Consider the following 23,380-nt stretch of genomic DNA (forward strand, 5'->3'; position numbering starts at 1 on the left):
TGTGTCATGATAGTTTAATTACATCACCTTTCTTGGGAGTTTGCTTGATTCCTGGTTCAGGAGCATCCAGTGTGATGGCAACCTATCAATTTTTCTTTCTTTAACAGCCTTCACTTCTTATTGTTTGGTTAGGTTGTATCTGCTCATTTCTAAAACATACATAGGGGGAAAAAACGTGTCCTTCATCGTACTTAACTTCCCTGTGGTATTTAACCTTGTTCTTTAAAATCACCTTGTCGTGTTGTGTGTGTGTGTGTGTGTGTGTGTGTGTGTGTGTGTGTTTAAGGTTTATTTATTTGCTTTGAGAGAGACAGAGTGTGCACACACAATTGAGAGAGGTACAAAGGGAAGGAGAGAGAGAACCCCAAGCAGGTTCTACACGGACAGCATGGAGCCTGATGTGGGACTCAACCCCATGAACTGTGAGACATGACCTGAGCCAAAATTAAGGGTCAGATACTTAACTGACTGTGCCCCCAGATGCCCCTACCCTGTCCTTCCCCCCCCCCAACTCTTCTTAATAAGAAAGGTCAGCTTCTCCTCTGGTTTACAGTCTTGGCATTGTCCCCCCTCCTAACTGTTGGTGGTCTCTCCTTCGTCTGTATTCCCATTTCACTTATTTCTCTATTGCCAGCTTCCAAACGGATTGCTTCTGCCTGATTTCTTTCCTGTTCCTCCTAGTTGGTTATTCACCTGCTTTCTTGACATTGTCCATTAGGGTGTCCTGGAGGCATCCTCAATCCAAATTGTTTCAGACCTCTCTTCTTATCTTTCCTCCAAGCCCAAGCTGCCCCCTCTCCCCCCAAGTGAGAACTCTGTAGGGATCTGGAACTTCCTTTTGTCCTTTGCCTTCTTTCCAGTCAGGTACACAGACTTGCCATTTTATTTCCAAAACCTCTGCCAGGCTGCTCTTCCCCCTTTCTGCCAGTGTTGCTCTCACACAGGTCCTGCTTTGTCCACAGCCTTCCTTCCTTGCTGTCCCCCCTCATGGCTTCTTTCACCATCCAGCTTACCTCTTAGACACTGGTTGCCGTTGTCTTTCTGAAGTATGTGCTTGATTTGTTCTCTTTTCTAAATTTTTTTTTCTGTTTTCTGATTGAAAACTACTTGGTTTCCAGTTGCCTTCACGATGCCGCTTGCCCTTGTCATCACTGCATGCAAGAGCATTCACATATGGCTCACCCCTTCTCTTCCAGCAGCAGTTTACTCTTCTCTGTCCCTACCCCACCTTCTGGCTCCTCGGTACTCCTCATTCTTCCTGCACACCATGCACTTGGAGGCTTCCCTGCTTTGCCTGCGCTGTGGCCCCTGATAGAAAAGCTTTGTTATACCTCCTCGTCCTTGGAACCCTGGCTGGGTCAAGCGGAACTCTTCACTGAATGCTGTTTATTCCTGGAGCCCTTGGTGCACTCGTCGACCCTAGTTCTTGCCACTTAGTACTGTAGTTATCTACGAAGCTGATATTTCACTGCGGTGTCTTAAAGGTGGGGACTGTGCTTGGTGGGCTTTGTACCTCTGGTGCCTGGTCCACGGCAGGTAGGCACTGTTTGATTTGTTGAATGAACAACCGAATGGATACAGGCTCTGTCGGTGATTCAGCGTCTCGGTGTGTTGGGGCCTGGGAACAGAGCTTGTCTCTTTTTCGATTTGGGTGTTGAGCCATGGCCCATTCTAGCTCAGTAGGAAAAGAAGCAGGTCACGTGGGACCGTGATGGTCTGTGGAGTGAGTTGATGAGCTTTCTTCTGTCTGCTCCCCATCTACATCTTTCCTTTAGTATTGCTGTCATTTGGTTTCAAAAGCTCATCTTGTGTTTAAAAATGGGAGAATCATTTTTTTCTCTTCCCATTGGGAAGTCCTGCTGTTCCCCAAGAGTCCCTTCCTCTGCTTTTTCTTACTATTGTATCCAGGTCTTCGTTTCATTATGTTTATGTTTTTATGCTTCTTTCGCAGCCCTGAATGGCCTGCCAGGTCCACACTTGCTGTATCACAAGCCCATTTGCAATTCCAGTTTCTACAGAGTTGGCAAGCACATCTACCCCAGTTTTTGTTTCGGCAACAAAAAAAGTGGTCTCCTCTTGTCTGGCAAAGCTAGATAATCACATATAAAACATTTTACTAAACATGTCCTTCCACCTGTTCTCTCCTTAAAACATACACACACACATGCACAGAGAGTTTTCTGATAATATTTTTACAAATATTAGGTCATAATTGTACTTTTAAATAAAGTTCTAAGGGGGAATAACAGAAAATGCACATTGAAATGAGGCTAAGTTAATGCTCTCTGAAATGCTTTTGTTGTATGCCTACTGGATAATAGTCTAAAATGTTTTAGTGAGATGTGTGGTCAAAATTTTCAAAGTTATTGTTATTCAAAAAAAGTTTCTTAATGTTTGTTAATTTTTGAGAGAGCACGAGCAGGGGAGGGACAGAGAGAGAGGGAAACACAGAATCTGAAGCAGGGTCCAGGCTCTGAGCTGTCAGCACAGAGCCTGATGGAGCCTGATGTGGGGCTTGAACCCACAAACATGAGATCATGACCTGAACCAAAGTCAGACACTTAACTGACCGAGCCACCCAGGTGCCCCAAAAGTTACTGTTAAATAGTAATGCAAAACAATTAGTTTCTTCAGTATTTTATGAATTGCTCACTTTGTTCATGAATTCTTTTTTTTTTTTTTAAGGGTTATTTATTTTTAAGAGACAGAGACAGAGCGTGAGCAGGGGAGGGGCACAGAGAATGGGAGACATAGAATCTGAAGCAGGCTCCAGGCTCTTAGCTGTCAACATAGAGCCCGATGCAGGGCTCGAACTCATGAACTGCGAGTCTATGACCTGAGCTGAAGTTGGACATTTAGCCAACTGAGCCACCAGATGCCCCATGAATCCTTTCTTCTTCTTCTTTTTTTTTTTTTAAATAATCTCTATGCCCATCTTGGGACTGGAACTCATGACCCCAAGACCAAGAGTCACATGCTCTACTGACCAGTGTCTCTTGGGAACCCTTTTGTGACAAAACAACTCTATCGTAGGAGCAGTGCTCTTGGCTCTCTTTTCACCAAATCTTTAAAAAAAAAAAAATACATGGTTCAAACTGCTTTTCTCCTCTCAGTATTAAGTCACCTTTTCTTAATGAAAAGCTGGGACTATGTTACCTTATATTTAGTCACACATGTTGTGTAACTCTTGTGTAGTTCCCGTGTGTGTCTTTTATAATTCCCCAATTCCCCAAATGAAAAACTTTTTCCATTTTTTAGAGCATTCTGCATGACAAGTAGAATTGTAGACTTTACAGAACCAAAAGGAGGGAGGAAGAAACAGGCTTAGATGATTTATCCAATTCCTTGATTTTTTTTTTAGGTGAAGAAGATTGGGCTTTTCAGAAAGGTCCTATTTTTAAGTAGACCTAATCTCCACTCATGAGCCAAAAGGAATTAGGAGGCATGTAATGAAAATGAGTCTCTGGAAAAGATAATATTTGAATGAAAAGCAAAATGGTACCTCATAGCAATAAAGTTATGCCTTTCCCTAAATGCTTAAGATTAAATGCCGCATGACTTTGATATGTGGCTATGGAAAATATGTGGGCTATAAATAAATGAATCATAGATATATATCAAGCACTCCCCCCTCCCCCCGCCCCCGTTTCTCTCCATTGAATTCGTGAAGCCTAAAACATGTCGTATTATTTTAGCACTCTCTTTCTCTGCAGGGCATATATAAATACTAGGAACTCAGTAAATGTTGTTATTGGCTGGTAAGGAAGAATAATCCACAGACCTTCAACTGGGTTGGCAGCTCCTGAGCCATTTGAATCTCAGATGGAGTCCAGAATGTTGGGGATTTTATTGTGTGATGGGAGACCATTTCCGCATTGCACTAAATTTCTGAATCTTAACTGTTCTGTCTCCTTTGCATCAGTTCACATTCCTTTTTAGTTAGAAGAACTCAGCTGAACATTGTTCATTGGTGAATCTCTGTGTGTTCTGGCTGAGTTTTTCCTGAGTATGTTCCTGAGTTTTTCACTTTCTGGAATAGTGCTGTCCAGTAGAGCTCACGGAGAGGGTGAAGTGTGTACTCTGCAATGTCCCCTGTTGTAGTCATTCGTCACAGGTGGCTTTTAAACTCTTGAAATGAGGCTAGGGCAACTGAGGAACCAAATTCTTCCTTTGACTTAATTTAAGTTTAGCCAACCACATGTGGTTAGTGGCCGCTCTGTTGGACAGCACAGTTCTAGAAGCTTGAAAACACATCAGTTCGTGTTTCTTTCTGTCTTGTTTTGTAGCTGTGTGTCCTCAGTCTCTCCCCACCCCTTGCAGGGATACGGTTTCTGTCTTTGTTCTCAGGAGTGCTCAGTTCTTTCACCAGATACATCCTGTTAGCATGTGCTTCTCCACCCTAAAGAACATTCTCTGCCTGGATCTGAGAACTTGGCTCTTGGAAGACACTGGAGACTATGAGAAAGAAGTTTGAAACCCCCCCCCCGGTGCCTAGTTCACTCGTCATTCATGTTTTCCTTTTGACAGTATAAATGCAGTTTATATAGAGAAACTGAACTTATTTAAAAAATGAAAAATTCAAGCGAATCTTTTTTCTTACCAATATCTTAGGCAAAAATTGTTTAAACCATTGAAACTAATGACAAGTGCTCAGCTTGCACTCTTAGGACTATAGAAAATGTTTCTATTCAGAAGTAATCATATAAAATAACCACACTTAGTATAAGGATGAGGTTAAAATGCAGGTGTGATAAACTGACGTTTCATGCCAATTTTATTTTAGTTCAGTTACTATCACCTGTAAAAAGTGGTGCCAGAAATTTTAGTAAATGTTACTTTTACATGCGCGTATGCGTTTTGTCTTCTGCAATACTGGTATTTGAGAAGACAAAGACAGAAGGTCGGTTTTCAGCTGCCTGGAAGAAAGACAAGGCTAATATCTAACCTCACATTTCACATAATAAATTTATTAAAAAAAATTTTGTGTGTTTTTCTTTCCTAGTAGATAATACGGTGTTTACCCTGGGAGCCATAGGCCTGGAGGTTTTGTGGAGAACCTGAAATTATGACCAAATTTTAAAAATGGAATTGTTTATGAATTTATTTGGCGGGAGGAGTTGTAATTTTTATAGAATTCACAAATAGGTTCAGCTCATCCTGATATCAGTCAGTCCAGGCCTCATTCCATAGTACCTTAACAGAGAGGAAGCCCTCCATAAATCCTTATGGAATACCATTGGAAACCATGTCTTTCATAGGAGATACACTGCCTTTTCTCTTTGTCAAGGCAGAAGAATCAATGATGACCTTCATTTTTTCACTGCTTCTGACCTTAGCTTTCCATGGTCTCCATGATAGGATGACACGGGACATTTAGTCCTGGAGGAGACAGCAGTGGGATTTGAGGGGATCTGGAGAAGGTGATTTTCCCATTTTCCCTGCTTGCTTTCTGTTGAAGCACACTCCAGTGCAAGCCTCAGCACCTTTGTATTGTCCCTTCCTTTCCAGTCCTTATCCAGGGTGTGTGACTTATGTCTTAACCTTTTCTCAGAAGTTCGACCTTGGAATGTTTAATGATATCTCCCGAGTATCACTTATACCCTCCAACTAGGAAAGGGGCGGAAGATGTAAAATGCCAGGAGATGGAGAGTTCTTTTGTAACCATGCCTTGTCTGTTTTTCTTTTGTGTGTGTGAGTCTTGGCTTATGTGTGCTTCCCAGCCTGCTGGTAAACTCACATGCACACAAGTGGAGCTGTATCTCTATTCCGGGCCAGTCACAGAATTATTGTTGAATAAAAGATTAAATGACCCAGAGAATCAAGTGTAAGTTCTGAACAGAGGTAGAAAGGCAACAATAACTACTTAGCTATGAAATTGGCAGTGGGTTAGTGTCAGGGGAATGAATCTCTGCGAGAGTTACGCTGCTAGAGTCTTTTAGTCTTTCTTGGAAAAAGCTAGAATGTGAATAAAGAAAGATGGAAGTAGCCCTCCCACCTTCCTACAGTCAGGTACTGTTAACAGTGGTCCATTCCTTTCTTGGCTGTTCTTCGAGGTTTCTGAGCTGTGCTGCAGTGAAGGGCCTGTCATGGATGGTGGGAGAAAGTAACGAAACTGGTTTTCACACGTGATGCATGGAAGATGGTTGGCAGAGATGCAGATAGCAACAGAGGGAAGTACTCTTCTTAAATAACAAACAAGAAAACCTACGAGTAGGAACTAGGAAGTGCTATATTTGGTCAAACATGCTTGTGGCCTCTTAATTATATTTGGGCCAGCTGAATCAGTGTGGAGTTCGTTTCATGAGGTCACTGTGAACACATCATTCTCACAGCACTTGTACATGTGTGTCCCCGTGCATGCGCGCGCGCGCGCGCACACACACACACACACACACACAGTCCCCTAGGTCAGAGGATGTTTGACATTGAGTTACCTTTTGCTGTGTAAGGAGTGATCCCCCAAATTCAATTGCTTAAAGAGCAGAACAACACAAAGCCAGACCCAACAGTATTAGGATGTTAGTTAGCATTCTAAAGCTTTCTTTGTTATCCAGGAGCACCCCAGTCGGGCGTTTCTGGCTCGGGGTCATTAGTGAGATTGCAGCCAGGCTACAGTCATTGGCAAGACTGCTGGGGGTGGGAGCATCACTGTCAGCTTGAGGGTGCTGTGACTCATGACTCAGGTCTGCCTTCTGACTTTCTGATGGTGGCAAATATTGAGCTACTTTTACGCCTTTCTCATTCGGAGCCGCGTCATCTTTGTGGGCTGTTGATAGTTCCCTTTCCTCTAACTTCTTTGACCTTTTATTTCTAACTTAATTATGTGCCATTGTTGATGATTACATTTTTGTAGTGAGGTACTGTCACTACATAAAATTCTGTAATGTAAGAATCCTGAGAAGGTTTTGTATAGATGGTTTCCCTCTCATTGAAGTCTTGAATTATTGATATCTTCATTGTCATTTTCCTCCTTCTTCTTCTTTTTTTTACCTCTTGGTTTTAATTAGCTACAGTGATAAAAGATGCTTTATCATCAAGTAAAAAAATGTCAGTTACACTGGGTGATGCGTATAAAGTCATTTCGAAGTTTTCAAAAATGATTCTGAGAGCTGACTTTCCTGTTATTTTCCTATATTCTTAGTCATTTTGGAAATGAGGAAATGGTGCATGGCTTCCCATTCTGGGTGCAATATCATTCATAAGCAATGTCAACGTAAAGTTAATTTTCCCTTCCAGGTAATTTGGTCTTTGCTGCCTCCTGCCAACCTGTTTAGCCACATGTGTTTCCTGTTCTTGGAGTTGAAGACAATTTTTGTTTACTTTCCTTGACTTCTATCCTTGTTGGGACAGGAATTCTTGGACTGACAAGGGGAGAGGGGTATATCTGGAAGAAAGAGCAATAGCGCATACAGAATACCTGGGCCCTTCCTACCCCAGCTTCATGGCATTTTTCACATAGTTCATCCTCCTATCCTATTCCACGAATGGAGGGATTTTAACCTTGCTTCACTCTCCCTTCCCTTCCCTCTTAATAGTGCATCTTTTTTTTTTAAGTTTGTTTATTTGGAGGGAGAGAGAGAGAGAGGGAGGGAGAATCCCAAGCAGGCTCTGCACCGTCAGCACAGAGCCCGATGTGGGGCTTGAACCCACCAACTGTGAGATCATGATCTGAGCTGAAATCAAGAGTCGGAACTTAACCAGATGCCTGTCAGTAGTGCATCTCTTTTACTTTTTAAAAAATTTTTAAATGTTTTTATTTATTTTTGAGAGAGAGAGACAGTGTGAACAGGGGAGGAGCAGAGAGAGAGGGAGACAGAATCCAAAGCAGGCTCCAGGCTCCAAGCTGTCAGCACAGAGCCGGACACGGGGCTCGAACTCACAAACTGCGAGATGGTGACCTGAGCCGAAGCCAGATGCTTACCCGACTGAGCCACCCAGGCGCCCCAGTAGTGCATCTCTTAACTCCTTAGGTTACTTACAGCTAGTAATACCCTCAGGTATAAGTAGGCATTTATGTCTGTAACACATGCTATGGGTTGACTGTGTCAAGCCTTTTGCTCAGTTTTGGGGGAGCAGATAAGAGATGAGGATTCACAGGGGCAGCAGACATAGTAACTAAAAATAGGATTATTTTCTTCTGTAAATGCTAAAATAAAACAATTAGCAAAGCAATCTTGTAATTGTTTTCCTTTGAGGAAGGAGGAAGATTTCCCTTGAGCAAGGAGAGTTAATTTCACTTACTTTGGCCATTCTTCCCATTGCTGTTTTTGTTGGTAGCATTTATGGAGGTGTCCTCCTCACTGTCTCGTGTATGCTGCTTTGGAACTTTGTTGTGAATCATTGCTAGGTTTCTTAGTAGTGGTCTCTATTGAGGGGCTACAATGGGAGCCTACACAATCCACGTATCTGTTTTGGGAATGCTTGGGCAATCCACTCCTTGCTTCCATGCATCTAGGATCCAACTGTGTGTTTGGGGAGATGGTTGCTTTAGGATTAATCACGCGCATTGTAAATTGTAAAGCATTATAAGTTGCATTGCATTGTAAAGCATTACAATCTGATGTAAATTCCGTTTTAAGAAATGTTTATGTTTTGAGAGAGGGAGAGAGAGCTTGGGGCTGGGACAGAGAGGGAGGGAGGGAGAGAGAGAGAGAGAGTGAATGAATGAATGAATGAATCAATCAATCCCAAGCAGGCTTAATGCTGTGAGCTCAGGACCCGAAGCGGGGCTTGATCTCACAAACCGTGAGACCATGACCTGTGCTGAAATCAAGAGTTGGATGCTTAAGTGACTAAGCCACCCAGACGCCCCTGATGTAGATTCTTAAAAGAGGCAGAGAAAACAAGGTGGAAGTGTCTGAGAACATAATTGAGGCTGGAAAGAATAGGAAGTTGCTGTGTATCTTGTCTCAGGACATTGGATGATGAATTCTGAGGAACACAGTATAGTAATATGTGCTGATTTAAAATTTTTATTTTGTCTGTTCTGGAGACTGCTTAAGCAGGTCCTGCATTGTGGAATGCCAAAAACTGCATTGTAGAAGATGTATTTTTCTCCTTTGATATTTTCATGAAGCATCATCTCCCAGAAATAAAGTGAGCACTTTGTGCATTAGTGCCTGGCATGTAGAGACTGTCTGTAAATACTAGTTCCCTTTCTCCTTCCTTATTTTGCGAACTATTTCCTTGCCTCTGTCAGCCTTCCATGGCTCAGTGGATTTGTTTGGAGGCTTTTATAGCATTAGGAGTGGATGGGGTAGGGAAGTTCAGTGAAAACATGGACTATAGAAACAGAGAGTGGAAAAGGAAGCAGGCTCAGTGAAGCCTCTTGCCTCCATCCAGGTGGCCCGCAGCCTGGGCCAGCTACGGCAGGAAAGTCAAGCTGCTGGTCCGTAGCTAGGTGCTAGAGCCCATGCTGTCTGTACAAAGGTGGGATGGGAAACAATATAGGAAGACCTTGGGTCTCACAGCTAGCCATGGATCTCCGTCTTCATTGGCCCCTAGCTCAATAGCTTGGCTCAGTCACTTAAACTCCCTAAGCCTCAGTTTCCTTACCTGTAAAATGGGGATGGAAACAAGACCATGTCAGAAAGTGGTCTTAAAGGTGAGACGAGATCTGTGCTTAAAGCAGATAGCATGGTCCCTGGCATGTGGCAAGGGCTGTGCCTAGCTGGAGGAAGGGTGAGTGGATGGGGACTGTAGGGAAAGGGGACCTTGTCCAGCCACTCTGCTTGCTTTTACTCAGATGTGCTGAGCTCATTCTCACTTAGGGCCCTGATGCGGCTCCTCCTCCCCATCCCTCAGGTTGCTGCTCATATGGGCCCCTTTCAGTGACCTCCTCCTCTCATTGCCCACATGATGCAGTGTCCCACATCCTGTCCCATGTCGTGCTGCTGCTTCTTTACAGCCCTAGCCCCCCTGAAGAAGGGGACTTGGCTTTGCTTACTGTTCTGTCCACAGGGCACAAACAGTGCTTGGCACATAGTAAATGCTTGGTAAATTTATGGAAGAAATGAGGCACTGGCAAACTTGTTTGGTCAAGGGCCAGAGAGCCAATGTTTGAGGTTTTGAGGGCCACATGGTTTCTGTGGCGACTGTTCAACTCTGCTGTGCCAGGTGGAATGCAGACAGTATGTAAATGAAGCATGGCTGTAGTCCAGTTCACTTTTATTTGGCATGTGGGATATAGTTTGCTGATCCCTGGGATAGCAGTGAACGGTGAAGGGCAGGGACAGACCTTGAGGGCTGTGGTGGTTTGAGCTCGGTGAGAGTTGGGTCCTCTCAGCAGTAGCGTGTGACTGCAGCCATTAGAGGAATATGTGAAATGGGAAGACCAAACCCATAGCCCTGGTGGGCAGGTGCAGCCCGGCTCCTGGGAGCAGGGACAGTACACATGGACGGGAGCTCCACTGATCAGATGAATCCAGTGGGTGTGGCCTTGTAAGTGAGAGTTCTGCTTCCGTTTGTTGCCAGCTGGCTTTTGTTAATCTTTCAATAAACACTTACATGGAGGAATTCATTGTTTAAAGTCCCCATGTAAGGAGAAGAAATCTAATTTACCTACCGATGAGAGCCGTAGACTTTTTTTTTGAAAATTTATATAGTGTGCTTTCCATGTATTAGGCATGAAGCTATTCCCATAAGCTTGTACACGTAACTTTACAAAGTTTCATCTTCGTGAAAGAACAGGTTACTTTAAAGAAGGTTTGTTCACAGTGTAGATTTGATAAGTTAAACGTGCAGGTATTCCCACCTGCTTCTAACATATATTTGCGAACACATCTTCATGAAAGAAGGTGTTACCTGAAACACGCATTATATGCTGTGCAGTTTCACTGAGGTAAGAATAGGTCTATTCCCACGTGCTTCTACACGTACATTTACAAACATATCAGCGGAAGAAGATGTTACTTGAATGAGGGTTTATACATAACAGTGTAGTTTCCGTGAGGTAAGTGTACAGCTTTTCCCATATGCTTTTACCCATATGTGTAGAAACTTAATGAAAGAAGATGATAGGAGAACTGTAGATTTTTTTGAAAGAAGGCACTGACTCCACCTGTGGAGGGGTTGATCTGTTCTCAGGTAGATTTCAAACTCAGACATGGAAGTTGCCTTAACTTAGCATGTCCTTGACTCCAGTCTTTAGATCCACGTGTGTTCAATGTAGAGCCCTTCTCCCTTCCGCCTGTGAGTCTCTGGCAAGAGTGGAGAAATAAAGACCTGGGATGTGGCAGCCAGGCTGGGTCAGATGCTGACTATGAAGTTGCTTCCTGGGTTCATTGGCCAAGTCAATTTCAGACATGGTCAGATATCCGTGTGTGCGTGCTTTCCTAGGTGGGGACCGCTTGGCACTCTAGCTTGTCAGGAGCTTCCTGGGAGTTCTTGTGTATTGCCTGGTTTTGTTTTTGTTCTTCGATGGGAAGAGAGAATTGCTTCCTTTTTTTTTTTTTTTTTTTTTTTTTTTTTTGGCTCACATTAGCTATATTTAAAATAGTAGTTTTAGAATTTTTGTTTACAGACCAGGTTAAAAAAACAAAACCTGATGAAACTCAGACCTTTTAAGCCCTTCTTGGTTGCTGTGTGGATTGTATTAGTGGAACTCTACCCAATCCTTCGGGGCTGTTTTGAGAACTCAAGGGATTCCTCTTTTGGAATTCTCTTTTGTCTGTTTTTATTACATGGTGGCTTCTGGTGAATGCTTCCTTTAGCAGAGTCGTGAACCTGTACCCAAAGGCAACATCTTTTCTTTCCTCGATTTCGTATAGTTGCTGGGAATCTCCTGATTTATTTTTTGCTCTTGTAACCTGGAGAAGAGTTTTCTTCCTGGGAAGCAAGGAGGGGATCAGAGCAGAGGACTCCCATTCTTCTTTGAAGAGTAGGTACAAACATGTTAGGAGGTTCCAGGGATGGTTGGTCAGCCAGTCAGAGTTTCTGATAACAGTGTGATCCGTAATCAGAGGATCGGAGTGATCAGAGCATTTCCGACCCACATGAACAGTAGAAAAGGAAGAAAAGGTAAGATGATGCATTTTCTGCAGTATCTACCAAGTTGTTAATTGTCTCCTTTGTCCTTCTTGTGTCTCTTGTTGCATCTCCTACCCCTTTCCTTATCCCTTTATACCTCTTTCTCTGGCATTTTCTCCTTCTCCTTTGAGAACTCCAGTTCCTGTTCCCCTGGGGGGCTGGTAGGTTATACCTGGCCTGACTCTTGAGGACTGGGGAGTTTAGGTAGTGGACATCGGCTTGGGGTTGAACCCTATGAAGGTGTAAACTGGACAAAGGGAATCTGGGATATTGGCACCATTATTTAAACTTACAAAGCAAACCCTAAATCTTCCCAGTAGAGGCAGGGCCAAAGTGTTGCAGTTCATCAGGCCACAGACAGGAAGCCTGAGACCCAGTGCCGTAGTGGGATCTGGTCCCCAGTAGCCTGCATTTCAGAGGCAAGAGTCAGTCAGGGCGAAGCCCTGGGCACAAGGCAGCCCCCAGACCTTGAGTTCCAAGGGCACATGCCAGGGACTAGTCATTGAGAAGCAGACTCAGCCTGCTGAGTGGGGGCCGACAGGGCAGTGACTTCCCCAGAGCTCTTGCCACATCACTTACTCCTCTTTCCAGCTTCCTCTCCCTTCCTTTCTCCCTCCATCCTTTCTTTCTCTTTCTTCTCCATTTCCCTCATGTTTCTGGGTTATTTTTTTTCCCCTCTTGAAGAAGAAATAAAGCTGCTAAAAATAGTCAGCATGACCTCACCACCCCCATCCCCAGAGCCCTCCTTCAAGGTCTCTATTTTCCAGTTTCTCAGTGACTGTTCTTCCGTCCTTCTAAATGGTTTCTGTCTAACCAGGTGACGGAAGCCTCCTGACTTCTGAGGACTCATGACTCATGATTCTTGGGAATACTTTTCTTAACAATATTTATTTTTGCCGCTTGGGTCAGAGTTTGGTTTGCTGCTGCTATCCACGTAGACTTGCTCAAACATCCCGTTTTTCTTCTCAATGCAAAAACATGAAATGAATATTAATTTATATGTTTGTTCAGGTAAAGAGCTTAAACATTATTTTACAAGGAGAGCGTATTTTGAAGTCCTCCCCCCCACCCCGGAAACTTGTATAAAGTTTATTTTTAGCCTTAATAGATATTACTTGAAAAGATGTTCTAGTGCTTGATAACCTTCTTATTGTCCTCAGAAAATGAACTAGGTTAAGAGAAGGAAGGGGGAAGAGAAGAAACATTTGCGTGTCTTCTCTTGCCAGGAGCTTTCCATATCGATATGTTAACTTAATCCACAGCAATGCTGTGAGGGGGAGATAGAATGATCCTTATTTTATAGATGAAATTATAGTTGGATCTCCCTTACGTGGCCACTTGGCTGAATGTCCTCCTGGCTGTGGGCTTGCCTCAAACTGCTGTCTTCTTCCTCTCCTCTCTTGATTCTCTCAGGAAGTAGGAAGTGATGCCCCGCACTCTTCCTACAGCATCTGGCCCATGGTGGGCAGTTTGTGCCTCAGGAAGGATAGATGATGAGGACCAGAAAAGTTCTAGTCCTGCTGTATGGTGCGGGTGGTGAACCTGAGGACAAGTTGGTTGAGTTTGAAAAGTCCCGACCCAAAAACAAAATTAGCAAGTGTTTACATACCACTCCGTGCTGCATCTGGACTGGCTTCTGAGTATCTGAGAAGACCATAGTCTGTGCGAGTATATACAAGTCATGCCCTCCCCCCACCCCGCCACATTTCAGGCAAGAAGTGGTAACAGCATTTTCAGCTAACACAGAAAAGAAATAAATTAGGTGCCCAACCATAGCTCTGTTCAAAGCCACTTGTAGTCAGTCCCTAATGCCCAGTCCATCCTTGTACTGGTCATGTTTTTTGATGGTTGGGTTTTTGTGTCTGCCTCCTACACTTGGGTAGAAGTGCCCTAAGGAAGGCAACTGTCCATTCTGTTCTCAGTTTTTCAGTCCTTAGCCCAATGCCTAGTCCATAGTAGACATTTGGTTAAAACATATATTTAAAACAATCTTGAGTTAATAGAGCACGTATGAATAAAAAGCCATAGAAAATCATACAAATCAATTAGGATGGTGAATATCGGGTTGCAGGAGGCAAAGTAGGTAAGAGTGTGATAGGTAGGCTGTGATAGGCAATAGGTTGTAGGTCTGGAAATTTGGGTTCTGGTCTGCATTCATACACGATCTATTGTAAACCTGGGTGGTTGGCTTGATTTGTCAGGGCCTCAGTCTTGCAAAAAGCAGAAAATTAGACTACAGGTGATTTTTAGGTCCATTCTACTGCTAATATCGTGTGATTCTATAACTCTGACTTAAGAATTTCAGGTGCGGAAGCCCTGGAAACTGCTTTTGTAGACTGCCAATTAGGATAGAACTAGACCATTCAGATTGGTTGACATCAAAGCCTAAGATCTATTCTTCTCTAGGGAGTCTTCTTGGATCAGAGATGGAAGAGGAAATTAACCTTTACTTTCTGGGGCTTCGTGTGCTTTGCTCTGCGTGCCCCTCTCTGTGAGGCTGTTAGGAACAGTGGAAGAAACTTGGGCTTTGGAGTCAGAAATCTTGGGCTTGATTGCTTTTGTGTACTGCCTGAGAAGTTGATTAGTGTGGAGGGGCTAATCTTACTGAATATATTTCCTCATTGGTAAAATGGGAATAATAATAGTACCTCCTTGGAGGTCTACTCCCTCTGCCAGAGGGGAAAGTAGGCACATAATGTAAAATTTTGTGGAGTCGTGAGAATTTTCCCTCTGACTTGATTGTTTTTTAAGATTTTATTTTTAAGTAATCTCCATACCCAACATGGGGCTTGAACTTACATCCCTGAGATCAAGAGTCACATGCTCTACCAACTGAGCCAGCCAGGCGCCCCTCCCCTCTGACTTGAAATGGTGGATAGTTGAGAGTTGAGGAATGTGTTCTCTTCCTGCTTTGTTAATTGTGATCTGAATCTTGAGTTACGTCGCTGATGGAGACATGATGGTACCAGGGGAATTTAATGACTTCAGATAAGTAAACAGTTTCAGGCATAGAGCAGATCCCTAAATAAAGGTCAGAGAAGCATCGAGAATATTAAAGTGACAGGAAAACAGGTGATACATATGCAAAGTCAAATCAGTTTCCCTGTGCTTTCCCCAATGTCATGGTTCCTAAACTGAAGTGTGCAAAGTGCTACGTTTAAAAAAACTAACATAAAATTAGATTTTTTTTTTTTTTACATCTGTGGGCTATTGCATTTATTGCTTAATGTAAACATCACAGTTCAATGCCTGCTGTGTGGTGCTCTGTCCTTGGGACTGATAATATTGCTGGTGAGGCATGTGTGTGTGTGTGTGTTTAGAGATGTTCATAAGCAAAGGAATTGACTTTCTTGAAGTTGAGTTGACAGACAAAAGTGGGATAGTGCTATCAAAGTGCTAATTTACATATTTCTCTCAGAAGAGAAGAAAGAAAATCAATTCTCATAAGAGATGAAACCAGTGGTGCGCTCTGTTTAGGTGAATGCCATTGTAGTTTGATCTAATAATGTATTTTAGGTTGTTTCTGAAACACTTTCTATTTTGCTAATTGAAGTTTGTGATTCAAAGAATTAATTAAAAACTGAAGATGGAAAATGATACTGGTATCTAGTACATCTCCCAGTTTAAATATGTCCGATTGATGTATTATTTTTCAAAACATGGTGTTCACTTGAGAAACTGAATTGCAATAAACAGCGAACTAGGTTGGGTAAATGAGAGTGGCTGGGAAAATTATTTGCTTAACAAACTTGTTGACATGATCACTTTTTGCTACGATTCCATCTGTGCTCTGCCTCTGTCCCTTTTCTTGTTCTTACAAGGTTTTAAGATGACCTGAAATAATACATCACTCAGCAAGATGAATAACTTAAAACACAGGTAAAGATGCACACATGAAAAGCGTGGATAGGACAGCATTTTTTAACGGCAACGTGATTGGTATTTTATGCTGGGTAATTCTTTCTGGCTGGGGGCTCTTCTGTACCTTGTCCTGTGCTCAGTAGCACCTGTGCTCTCCAGCTAGTAGCTATCAGTGGCATCCTCTGCTCCTTTTCAGTTGAGAGAAGCTAAAATGAGACATAGCCAAATGTTCCCCTCGGTGGCACAATCACTGCCACCTGGAAAACACTGCTAAAGAGGATGTTTCAGTCCATCCCACCTACTGCAACAGCGTACCATAGACTGGTTGGCTTATAAACAACCATTTATTTCTCAGAGTTTATTTCTTATCCACCTGTATCCTCTTGGGGGCTACTGAGTCCAAGAGCAAGCCCCTGGCAGATGTGGTGTCTGATGAGGGTTTGCTTCCTGGTTTATAGAAGTTCTAGCTCTGTCGTCACTTGGTTGAGGAAGCAAGAGAGCTCTGTGAGATCTCGTGTATAATGGGCTAATGCTATGCAAGATGACTCCACTTTCATGACCTAATCACTACCCAATGGTCCTGCCTCCAAACACCATCACACAGGGGTTAGTGTTCAACATATGAATTTGGGGGGAACACAAATAGTCCGCAGCAGAGGGTAAAGTGGAATCCAGAGTGAAGTTTGTGCAGCAGCCGGGCCCATGAAGTCTTGATGAAGATTGGACCTACCACAGTTGGTCATGATGGGCTGCCCAGGCTTTGCCCTGTGATTTCTGGCGGTTGAGTGAGAGAACTGTGATGAATTAGGTGGGGTTTCCAAGGTGCAAGCAGACTAGAAGCCAGCAGAAGCACACCTGATAGTACTGCAGAGAACCTAACAGCATTTCTCCAGGTTTCTATCTCACTAACCAGAAAGAAGCTTCCGGCAGGCAGGGAGTTTTGTCTGCCGTCGCGGCCAGGGGCAAACTTGGCACATAACTGCTTAACAGAATTGTTTCATTAAGAGGATTCTTGACACGGAGGTCACTAATAGAGGTCCTTCCTCACTTGTTGATACATGCAGAACTTCCATGGCTGTTTCTTACAGTATCATTAAATGGAAACATGCATTCTGGGTGGCACAGTCCACAATGAGAGTCAGCAAAATAAATGGGCCCCCTGCAGCGTGGTCCAAGATGGTAGCTCAGTCAGTGTCTACTCGGTCTGTGTAGTTAGATTTTAAGATGCTGGGGAAAGGAAGGTTGCATATTCTTGATGCGGTGGTGAGCCTGGGAAATGTTTCTTCTCTATTTGAATAGTGTAGAATAGAGGTAAGAATTCAGAGGTGCCCTTCAGAAGGGTCAGGTGAAAGCCGTATGCTTTACCAGTCAACAAGCTGAGAGAAAGTGGAACTTGAGCTGAGCTACGGTGACAGTTATGGGCAGCATTCTTAGTTAATGAGTGCTTTAACGTGCCAAGCACTGTGTTAAGCCCTTTTCATTCATCATCCACCTGTATCCTCCCCACCTCTTAGGCTCATACTTGAGAGAGGAGTCAAGTAGTTTGGCCAAGGCATGGCACTGTGATGCTGCCCCTGAGAGTTCAGATTTGGGTTAGGCTCCTTCCATACAGCTGTGCCTCATGCACGCTGAACACCCTATAGCTTGAGAATCACAGCTGGAAATAATTGTAAAGCAGTACAAGCCAAGTTCTCCTCTGAGCCATAAAGAAAAGTAAGACAACTCAGTAAAATCGTAATCCGTTTAATTTCCTTGCAAACCATTTGTGATGAAGTACACATGCAGAGATGTTTGAGAATGAGGTGACTTCCTCTATGGCAGTTTCAATAACCAGCGCAGCTAACATTTATTCTACACTTATTATGTTCTGTGCATGTTTTAAGTGCGTATATGAATTCTTTTAATCTCCACAACAACCACAGGAGATAGTATTACTACTAACGTTTTGTGGGTGAGGAAACGAGCATAGAAATAGTTAATTGTCTTAATTAGGATGGTGAGCGTTCACTTTTCTAACTACTGTGAAATTAGTATGAATCTGGTAATGACTGTCTTAAAGATAGAACTCTATTCTGTCAAATTTTAAAATGTTGTTTATAGGTTTTGGTTTAAAAGTAAATAAAACCCTGTGAAGTACAGTCAGTTCAGGTTGCTCATTTGATTCCTTTTTGGATGGAGGCAGTAGAACAGGTAATTAAGATTATAAGCATAGTCTATGCAATTTGTTAATTATTCATTTCATACCTTAAGTTTCTTAGAATATTTAATATCAAGAAACAGAATAGCTGAACCTGGTCTTCCTAACCCCATGTTACTAGTCAGTCTCTTACTCTTTTTTCTTTTCTTTTTTTTTTTTTTTTTTTTTTTTTTAGCATAAAAAAGACTACTGGTGAGCCTCATTGTGTATGCAAGTGACATTGATGATCCAGGTGAACTAATGAACTTTGGCCTTAGGGCACATGCATTCTGGATGGGTCTTTAAAATGCATGTCCCACATCTTGGGAATGAATGGGGAATTACAGCAAAGAGAAGAGAGTGTAGGGAAAGGCTTGGATTGATAGACACAACTGAATATGCTCGTTAGGATATAGTTAAGAGGCCGAATAATTCATTATTTAGAAATCACCTTCAGAGGCAGCGGTGTTAAAAAAAATTAGCATATTAGTTTGTATATAGAAAGATTCTTTAAAAAGGTGACGTTTGCTATAACCTCAGGGTCTTTTTCATACATGAAACGTTCAATTTTGTCAAAATGCTGTGGACTGCATTTAGCATTTTCACCTTGAGTAACATTTAATGTAATCTTATTCAGCTTTGTCCAACAGTAAAAACTGTTAATTGTACGTGGTCTTTGTTTTTTGGTTATATTTTAAACGAAATACCAGAGATTGCCATTCATTTGTTCTTTCAACCAACGTTTACATGGGGCCTTTTATGTAGAGCAGTGGACAAATGGAACAGACTAGTATGTAATTTCATGCAACTTAGGATCTAGTGGGAGAAGGAAAACAAATATAGAAGATCTAACATGGGGTGAGAGATGCTAGAAAGAAGCATAAAGAAGGGAATGAAGCGGTGGGCATGCTGTTTTACACAAAGCAGTTGGAGAACCCCCCCATGGAAGACTGACTATTGAATAGAGACCTGGAGGGTGGGAGTTTGATGGGGGGGGGGGCAGAGCATGGTAGCTAATATCTGGAGTGCATCTCAAGCAGAGGCCATGCTCAAGGTAAGGGTGCTGGGTGCGAAGATGCCTGGAGCACCGAGGTGCAGTAACAGGCCAAGGTAGAGCAAGTGAAATAGTAGCTGGGATCAGAGACTTGTGAGTAGAGGTGGAACGACCCGTAGGGCATTGCCAGGACTTTGCGTTTTACTCTGGGTGAGGGGAAGGGGAGGCCGGAGGACCCCAGCAGACGATGTGGAGCATCTGGCTTATGTTTTAGATGGTCGCTGGCTGCTGTGCTGAGACAAGGATGGAAACAGGTCTGGATGGCAGGGATAAGCTTGGTAGCAGTAGGAATGGGGAAGTGATTGGATTCTGCATATGTGTATTTTGGAGGTTAGTTTAGAGGAATTTGATATGGAGTGAACACAGAAGTTCAGAATAATTGTAAGGTTTGTGACTTGACTAGCTAGATAAAAGGACTTGCAGTTTACTGGAAAGGGAAAAAACGGGTTTATGTCCATATGATCACTGTGATGGTGTAGAAACTGTGAATTAGAGAACTTGTGTGCTCGAGTGTGAGTGTATCTGGAGGGGAGGTTGGAGAAAATAGTTAAGAAGGCTGCAAGTTGAATGTTCATTGAAAGTTTGGATATGCCCTTTTAGAGAGAGATGATGGTACTCCTGGGGGCTATAGCCATAGAAGAATTAACCCATGGTCCGTGTTTGGAGATGGTGGTGGTGGGGATGGCAGAGACACTAAAAATAAGATCAAGATTCCTTGGTAATTTGCCTTTACCTGTATTTTCATTCATTCATTCATTCATTCATTCATTCATCCATTTTATTTATTCATTCATTCATTCAATTTATTTTTTGAGAGAGAGAGAGAGAGAGAGCACAAGTGGAGGAGGGGCAGAGAGAGAGAGAGGGAGAGAGACAATCCCAAGCAGGCTTTATGCTGTCAGCACAGAGCCCTACTCGGGGGTCGATTGCACCAACTGGGAGATCATGACCTGAGTTGAAATCAAGAGTCGGATGCCTAACCAACTGAACCACTCAGGCGCTCCTACCTGTACTTTTAATTCATTTTCACTGATGGTAGAAGCCATATTGTGACAGTGATGGGTTCTTCTCTTTTTCCCAGCCTGAGCATTGTAAACAGCCAACAGTGAATGGAGGTGATAAACCCAACACAGATGCGGAGTTCTAGTGATAAGCTTCTCAATAGGACTGAGAATTTTGGAAACTTTGCACTAAATGTGCATCAGACTTCTAGTAGTTGTATTATAGTTTCCGTACACCCTTTTTTCTCTAAGATGCTTCCATGCTTCCTGTGATAGACTGCTAGCAACAGAAGTTGTTGACATGTATGTGGTGTGTTTGGTCCCTATCTGTCTGACTTCGGCATTTAATGATATGCCACTGGACCTCTTCAAACTGTTTTGTGGTCCTTGGAACTGCAGGAGGGTGAGAAAACTAAACTGGGAAGCTTTGAGCAAATGGGATCCACCACAAATCAATATTTGCTATTGGTGAATGAGGTAAGGTTATATTTCTGCAGAATGTGTCTTTGCAGGCTAGTTTGTGGCTAGCAGCGACTAGGTAAGTATGTGACAAGGGAAGAGGGCTATCTCTTGATAGGAATGCATTGTCTGCTTGGTGACAAAAATTAGAAGTCTGTGAAGCAGGCATGATAAGTTCAGGCTTCATTGTTTGGTTTAAAGACAAGCTCTGTCGTTAGCTGAACTTCCTGTAGTATGAAGACGTGGGGAGTTTGGAAAAGTTGGAAAACATTAAACGGGAATCCTTTAAAGGGCTGTGTCTGAAGTGATAAGTTTGATGTCTACCATAAGCTCTAGGGTGTGATGAAATATTTGCCATTGGAGTATGAGTGTTTGAATCAGGACAAAAAATGAAAAAGAAATCGCAGGGCTGCAGTGGACCATTTTGAGAAGCTTTGACTAATTGTAGAAAGAACATTGAGCCCCTGACAAGCCAGCAAATTTGGAAAAATGATCTATTTAGAGAGAGCCCTGTTGGGATTGTGATTTGATGTGAAGAAGGAAATGGGATCCTGGAACATGGTGCTACGCTTACAGGTTTTTCTCCTTAGACTGTGTTTGAGACGTTGACAGCCCTCACAGTTCACTGACTCCATTTTCCCAGATTTAAAATAATACTCCCCTCTTGAGGTTGCGGTTCTGATTAGAAATGCCGGGTTATGGACTAAGAGCTCATGGCTATATATGTGATGAAATAGATTTTCTTTTTTGTTTGTTTTCTTTTACTTTTTTCTTGATTTCCTTCCTGGCCTGCATTTGTTTCCTCTTCTAGGGCTTTGTTTGGAAATATGTAAGGAAATCACATAATTCTTACTTAGGAATTATCTTCCTTCTTATTTTTCCACCCTCTGTTAACTTGTGATATAACACTCTTCCCCAGAGAGAGTAATTGTAATTCTGCAAGCTGAAAAATTTAACTTCAGGTGAAAAAGAAGGAGCAGAAGTTGATGAACCCTTAAACAATAAATATTTGTATTTTATGCAGCTGCCACTAGTAATTGGGAGAAAATAACTAAGTGGAATGGACTCTAAGTCACTCAGATACTCTCAGGGGTTCTGGATGCATTTACGGGATCCAGTAGCTGGCTATTGGGGAACGTTGTGTTGAATGTCTGTGACACATTGCCACCTTGTGGCTGCAAGCTTTCCTTTTAAGGCAAAAGCAAATTCCTAGTATTGAGTCCACATGGTAGAATCTTATTTTATATTTTCCCTACTATTTATAATTCAAGGTGATAACGAAAGATTTGAGACACTTAAAAGGATACTTGTAATACAGGGTAGGAGAATTGAAGAGAATGTCCTTGTTCTCAGAAGAAGCATACTGAAGTTTTGGGGGGTGAAGATCCATAATGCGTGCAACTCTCCACTGTGTGGGGGTGGGAGAAGACAGAAGAAGAGAGAGCAAAGGTAGTATGGCAAAAGGTGGTAAAGGGAATACAGGTGCTCACTGTCATTGCCAAGAAAAAAGAAAAAAAAAAGAGTAAAGGCATAAAATGGAGCCATGAAGGAGACAAAAATAACTTCTACATTGTATAATGATCAGACCACATTTGAACCACTGATTGCTTTCTGCATTTTCCAGTAGCTGGTGTGTCACTGTCCAGGGTTCTCTTGCTCCAGTTTTGTGTCCATAAGGTTTGAGGCCAGAGTATCTAAAATTTGATACAATTCCTTCTTAGAGGCTGTCCTAAGTAGGATGCTGTTGTAATGAACAGCAGACTCAACAAATAGCTTCCAAAAGTACAATCTGGGATCTTTTCCCTACTGATCTGGCTTGATCCTGGAGTGGAGGCATTGCTAGTTTTTCGAGGGCCTCTCACAATAATACTAAGTGGCCATGAAATACAGTAAGAAATGGACCAGCATTGAGTTTGAGGTGGTTACTTACTGACAAGTGCTTGAAGCCCAGATGTTGGGTGTTACTAATGAATACAGTGAGCTTGGGGGAGCACACATCTTGTAAGAGCTGAGCCAGTGAGGTCTGTTCTACCCCACTGCGCTTGGGAGGAGTTACTCATAGGCAGGGTTAAATTTCTTTTTGTGCCATCGTTTTGAGTATGCTGCACCACGTAGGCAAAATAGATCCATGATAGTGCTAATCTGCAAAAATTCAGACAGATATAACCAGATAGCTGTTTCTCTACCCATGAACACAAAGCAAAGCAAATCTCAGTGAAGCATCCCTAAAAATGCTCAGATTTGAGCAGCGCTACTGAAGTCTTGTCTGAATTTAAATTTCTACAAAGTTTTTTTCTGTGGCATTTGGAATTTCCACGAATACCTTTTGTACTCCTTTCTTGTTCTTAATAACCATCTGGATAGATGTATATGCAAATGAGTATTTTTGTCCTCAGTAACCATCTATATATATATATGTGTATATGTATATATATATTGCATATATACTCTGAAGGTGAACATTTTAGAAGATGTGGCCCTATTCAAGTTTGAAAGGTTTTCTTAGAAAAGGAGGACAGATCTTGAAATAAGAGTTGTGACACAAGGGATTCTTTTGTAGAAAGCTGTCTCTTGAAGTGATTTTAGTTTCTCTGATTCTTGTGACAGGTTTTCTTTTAAAAGGCTATAAAGTGATATAGGGATGTATTGATTTGCATTAAGGGATGTGGTGCTGAGAAATTTCCCTTCCCTGCATGTATCTGTGAGCACCAGATGCCTGTGGATTTTCTTTTGTGAACTACTAAAGAAGTGATCTATTGATTCTCTATAGAACAATACTACTCATTTTTTAGAGACATCATG

General features: G+C 42.5%; 1 protein-coding gene across 12 annotated transcripts in view; it reads left to right on the forward strand.

Annotated features, from left to right (window-relative positions):
• The window catches only part of MAST4 (microtubule associated serine/threonine kinase family member 4), a 565,494-nt gene that overhangs the window by 121,625 nt on the left and 420,489 nt on the right, over positions 1 to 23,380 (forward strand). The window lies entirely within an intron of this gene.

This window comes from Felis catus, chromosome A1 (assembly GCF_018350175.1).
Source record: "Felis catus isolate Fca126 chromosome A1, F.catus_Fca126_mat1.0, whole genome shotgun sequence".
In the NCBI taxonomy this organism is placed as follows: Eukaryota; Metazoa; Chordata; class Mammalia; order Carnivora; family Felidae; genus Felis; species Felis catus.